Raw genomic sequence first — 6,000 nt, forward strand, 5'->3', positions numbered from 1 at the left:
AACAGTGTGAGGAAGCAGAGGGAGAGGGGCTGAAATGTGTTGAGGAAATAGTGTTGGGAAGCAGAGGGAGGGGGGCTGAAATGTGTTGAGGAAACAGTAGAGGGAAGCAGAGGGAGAGGGGCTGAAATGTGTTGAGGAAACAGTGTGTGGGGGCAGAGGGAGAGGGAATGAAATGTGTTGAGGAAACAGTGTGGGGAAGCAGAGGGAGAGGGGCTGAAATGTGTTGAGGAAATAGTGTAGGGAAGCAGAGGGAGAGGGGCTGAAATGTGTTGAGGAAACAGTGTAGTGAAGCAGAGGGTGAGGGGCTGAAATGTGTTGAGGAAACAGTGTGGGGGGGCAGAGGGAGAGGGGCTGAAATGTGTTGAGGAAACAGTGTGGGGAAGCAGAGGGAGAAGTCCTGAAATGTGTTGAGGAAACAGTGTGGGGAAGCAGAGGGAGAGGGGCTGAAATGTGTTGAGGAAACAGAGGAGGGAAGCAGAGGGAGAGGGGCTGAAATGTGTTGAGGAAACAGTGTGGGGGGGCAGACGGAGAGGGGCTGAAATGTCTTGAGGAAACAGTGTGGGGAAGTAGAGTGAGATGGGCTGAAATGTGTTGAGGAAACAGTGTCAGGAAGCAGAGGGAGAGGGGCTGAAATGTGTTGAGGAAATAGTGTGGGGGGGAGAGGGAGAGGGGCTGAAATGTGTTGAGGAAACAGTTTGGGGGGCAGAGGGAGAGGGGCTGAAATGTGTTGAGGAAACAGTGTGGAGGGGCAGAGGGAGAGGGGCTAAAATGTGTTGAGGAAACAGTGTGGGGAAGCAGAGAAAGAGGGGCTGAAATGTGTTGAGGAAATAGTGTTGGGAAGCAGAGGGAGAGGGGCTGAAATGTGTTGAGAAAACAGTGTGGAGGGGCAGATGGAGAGGGGCTGAAATCTGTTCAGGAAACAGTGTGGGGGGCAGAGGGAGATGGGCTGAAATGTGTTGAGGAAACAGTGTGTGGAGGCAGAGGGATAGGGAATGAAATGTGTTGAGAAAACAGTGTGGGGGGGCAGATGGAGAGGGGCTGAAATGTGTTGAGGAAACAGTGTGGGGGGCAGAGGGAGAGGGGCTGAAATGTGTTGAGGAAACAGTGTGTGGAGGCAGAGGGATAGGGAATGAAATGTGTTGAGGAAACAGTGTGCGGGGGCAGAGGGAGAGGGGCTAAAATGTGTTGAGGAAACAGTGTGGGTAAGCAGAGGGAGAGGGGCTGAAATGTGTTGAGGAAACAGTGTGGGGGGGCAGAGGGATAGGGGATGAAACGTGTTGAGGAAATAGTGTAGGGAAGCAGAGGGAGAGAAGCTGAAATGTGTTGAGGAAACAGTGTAGGGAAGCAGAGGGATAGGGGCTGAAATGTGTTGAGGAAACAGTGTGGGGGGGCAGAGGGAGATGGGCTGAAATATGTTGAGGAAACAGTGTGGGGGGCAGAGGGAGAGGGGCTGAAATATGTTGAGGAAACAGTGTGGGGAAGCAGAGGGAAAGAGGCTGAAATGTGTTGAGGAAACAGTGTAGGGAAGCAGAATGAGTGGGGCTGAAATGTGTTGAGGAAACAGTGTAAGGAAGCAGAGTGAGAGGGGCTGAAATGTGTTGCGGAAACAGTGTGGGGGGCAGAGGGAGAGGGGCTGAAATGTGTTGAGGAAACAGTGTGGGGGGGAGAGGGGATTAAATGTCTTGAGGAAACAGTGTGGGGAAGCAGAGGGGGAGGGGCTGAAATGTGATGAGGAAACAGTGTAAGGAAGAAGAGGGAGAGGGGCTGAAATGTGTTGAGGAAACAGTGTGGGGGGGGCAGAGGGAGAGGGGCTGAAATGTGTTGAGGAAACAGTGTGGGGGGGCAGAGGGAGAGGGGCTGAAATGTGTTGAGGAAACAGTTTGGCTGGGCAGAGGGAGAGGGGCTGAAATGTGTTGAGGAAACAGTGTGGAGGGGCAGAGGGAGAGGGGCTAAAATGTGTTGAGGAAACAGTGTGGGGAAGCAGAGAAAGAGGGGCTGAAATGTGTTGAGGAAATAGTGTTGGGAAGCAGAGGGAGAGGGGCTGAAATGTGTTGAGAAAACAGTGTGGAGGGGAAGATGGAGAGGGGCTGAAATCTGTTCAGGAAACAGTGTGGGGGGCAGAGGGAGAGGGGCTGAAATGTGTTGAGGAAACAGTGTGTGGAGGCAGAGGGATAGGGAATGAAATGTGTTGAGAAAACAGTGTGGGGGGGCAGATGGAGAGGGGCTGAAATGTGTTGAGGAAACAGTGTGGGGGGCAGAGGGAGAGGGGCTGAAATGTGTTGAGGAAACAGTGTGTGGAGGCAGAGGGATAGGGAATGAAATGTGTTGAGGAAACAGTGTGGGGGGGGCAGAGGGAGAGGGGCTGAAATGTGTTGAGGAAACAGTGTGGGTAAGCAGAGGGAGAGGGGCTGAAATGTGTTGAGGAAACAGTGTGGGGGGGCAGAGGGAGAGGGGCTGAAATGTGTTGAGGAAATAGTGTAGGGAAGCAGAGGGAGAGAAGCTGAAATGTGTTGAGGAAACAGTGTAGGGAAGCAGAGGGATAGGGGCTGAAATGTGTTGAGGAAACAGTGTGGGGGGGCAGAGGGAGATGGGCTGAAATGTGTTGAGGAAACAGTGTGGGGGGCAGAGGGAGAGGGACTGAAATATGTTGAGGAAACAGTGTGGGGAAGCAGAGGGAGAGGGGCTGGAATGTGTTGAGGAAACAGTGTAGGGAAGCAGAATGAGTGGGGCTGAAATGTGTTGAGGAAACAGTGTGGGGGGGGCAGAGGGAGAGGGGCTGAAATGTGTTGAGGAAACAGTGTAGGGAAGCAGAGGGAGAGGGGCTGAAATGTGTTGAGGAAACAGTGTAGGGAAGCAGAGGGAGAGGGGCTGAAATGTGTTGAGGAAACAGTGTGGGGGGGCAGAGGGAGAGGGGCTGAAATGTATTGAGGAAACAGTGTGGGGAAGCAGAGGGAGAGGGGCTGAAATGTGTTGAGGAACCTGTGTGGGGGGGGGCAGAGGGAGAGGGGCTGAAATGTCTTGAGGAAACAGTGTGGGGGGGCAGAGGGAGAGGGGCTGAAATGTGTTGAGGAAATAGTGTAGGGAAGCAGAGGGAGAGGGGCTGAAATTTGTTGAGGAAATAGTGGGGGGGGCAGAGGGAGAGGGGCTGAAATGTGTTGAGGAAATAGTGTAGGGAAGCAGAGGTAGAGGGGCTGAAATGTGTTGAGGAAACAGTGTGGGGGGGGGCAGAGGGAGAGGGGCTGAAATGTGTTGAGGAAACAGTGTAGGGAAGCAGAGGGAGACGGGCTGAAATGTGTTGAGGAAACAGTGTAGGGAAGCAGAGGGAGAGGGGCTGAAATGTGATGAGGAAACAGTGTAAGGAAGCAGAGGGAGAGGGGCTGAAATGTGTTGAGGAAACAGTGTGGGGGGGGGGCAGAGGGAGAGGGGGGCTGAAATGTGTTGAGGAAACAGTGTGGGGGGGGCAGAGGGAGAGGGGCTGAAATGTGTTGAGGAAATAGTGTAGGGAAGCAGAGGTAGAGGGGCTGAAATGTGTTGAGGAAACAGTGTGGGGGGGGCAGAGGGAGAGGGGCTGAAATGTGTTGAGGAAACAGTGTAGGGAAGCAGAGGGAGAGGGGCTGAAATGTGTTGAGGAAACAGTGTGGGAGGGCAGAGGGAGAGGGGCTGAAATGTATTGAGGAAACAGTGTAGGGAAGCAGAGGGAGAGGGGCTGAAATGTGTTGAGGAACCTGTGTGGGGGGGGGGGGCAGAGGGAGAGGGGCTGAAATGTCTTGAGGAAACAGTGTGGGGGGGCAGAGGGAGAGGGGCTGAAATGTGTTGAGGAAATAGTGTAGGGAAGCAGAGGGAGAGGGGCTGAAATGTGTTGAGGAAATAGTGGGGGGGCAGAGGGAGAGGGGCTGAAATGTGTTGAGGAAATAGTGTAGGGAAGCAGAGGTAGAGGGGCTGAAATGTGTTGAGGAAACAGTGTGGGGGGGGCAGAGGGAGAGGGTCTGAAATGTGTTGAGGAAACAGTGTAGGGAAGCAGAGGGAGACGGGCTGAAATGTGTTGAGGAAACAGTGTAGGGAAGCAGAGGGAGAGGGGCTGAAATGTGATGAGGAAACAGTGTAAGGAAGCAGAGGGAGAGGGGCTGAAATGTGTTGAGGAAACAGTGTGGGGGGGGGGGGCAGAGGGAGAGGGGCTGAAATGTGTTGAGGAAACAGTGTGGGGGGGGGCAGAGGGAGAGGGGCTGAAATGTGTTGAGGAAATAGTGTAGGGAAGCAGAGGGAGAGGGGCTGAAATTTGTTGAGGAAATAGTGGGGGGGGCAGAGGGAGAGGGGCTGAAATGTGTTGAGGAAATAGTGTAGGGAAGCAGAGGTAGAGGGGCTGAAATGTGTTGAGGAAACAGTGTGGGGGGGGGCAGAGGGAGAGGGGCTGAAATGTGTTGAGGAAACAGTGTAGGGAAGCAGAGGGAGACGGGCTGAAATGTGTTGAGGAAACAGTGTAGGGAAGCAGAGGGAGAGGGGCTGAAATGTGATGAGGAAACAGTGTAAGGAAGCAGAGGGAGAGGGGCTGAAATGTGTTGAGGAAACAGTGTGGGGGGGGGGCAGAGGGAGAGGGGCTGAAATGTGTTGAGGAAACAGTGTGGGGGGGGCAGAGGGAGAGGGGCTGAAATGTGTTGAGGAAATAGTGTAGGGAAGCAGAGGTAGAGGGGCTGAAATGTGTTGAGGAAACAGTGTGGGGGGGGCAGAGGGAGAGGGGCTGAAATGTGTTGAGGAAACAGTGTAGGGAAGCAGAGGGAGAGGGGCTGAAATGTGTTGAGGAAACAGTGTGGGAGGGCAGAGGGAGAGGGGCTGAAATGTATTGAGGAAACAGTGTAGGGAAGCAGAGGGAGAGGGGCTGAAATGTGTTGAGGAACCTGTGTGGGGGGGGGGGCAGAGGGAGAGGGGCTGAAATGTCTTGAGGAAACAGTGTGGGGGGGCAGAGGGAGAGGGGCTGAAATGTGTTGAGGAAATAGTGTAGGGAAGCAGAGGGAGAGGGGCTGAAATGTGTTGAGGAAATAGTGGGGGGGGCAGAGGGAGAGGGGCTGAAATGTGTTGAGGAAATAGTGTAGGGAAGCAGAGGTAGAGGGGCTGAAATGTGTTGAGGAAACAGTGTGGGGGGGGCAGAGGGAGAGGGTCTGAAATGTGTTGAGGAAACAGTGTAGGGAAGCAGAGGGAGACGGGCTGAAATGTGTTGAGGAAACAGTGTAGGGAAGCAGAGGGAGAGGGGCTGAAATGTGATGAGGAAACAGTGTAAGGAAGCAGAGGGAGAGGGGCTGAAATGTGTTGAGGAAACAGTGTGGGGGGGGGGGCAGAGGGAGAGGGGCTGAAATGTGTTGAGGAAACAGTGTGGGGGGGGGCAGAGGGAGAGGGGCTGAAATGTGTTGAGGAAATAGTGTAGGGAAGCAGAGGGAGAGGGGCTGAAATGTGTTGAGGAAATAGTGGGGGGGGGGGGGGCAGAGGGAGAGGGGCTGAAATGTGTTGAGGAAATAGTGTAGGGAAGCAGAGGTAGAGGGGCTGAAATGTGTTGAGGAAACAGTGTGGGGGGGCAGAGGGAGAGGGGCTGAAATGTGTTGAGGAAACAGTGTAGGGAAGCAGAGGGAGAGGGGCTGAAATGTGTTGATGAAACAGTGTAGGGAAGCAGAGGGAGAGGGGCTGAAATGTGTTGAGGAAACAGTGTGGGGGGGCAGAGGGAGAGGGGCTGAAATGTATTGAGGAAACAGTGTGGGGAAGCAGAGGGAGAGGGGCTGAAATGTGTTGAGGAACCTGTGTGGGGGGGGGCAGAGGGAGAGGGGCTGAAATGTCTTGAGGAAACAGTGTGGGGGGGCAGAGGGAGAGGGGCTGAAATGTGTTGAGGAAATAGTGTAGGGAAGCAGAGGGAGAGGGGCTGAAATGTGTTGAGGAAATAGTGGGGGGGGGCAGAGGGAGAGGGGCTGAAATGTGTTGAGGAAATAGTGTAGGGAAGCAGAGGTAGAGGGGCTGAAA

Source organism: Coregonus lavaretus (assembly GCF_964263955.1).
Source record: "Coregonus lavaretus genome assembly, contig: HAP1_SCAFFOLD_2886, whole genome shotgun sequence".
Lineage (NCBI taxonomy): Eukaryota > Metazoa > Chordata > Actinopteri > Salmoniformes > Salmonidae > Coregonus > Coregonus lavaretus.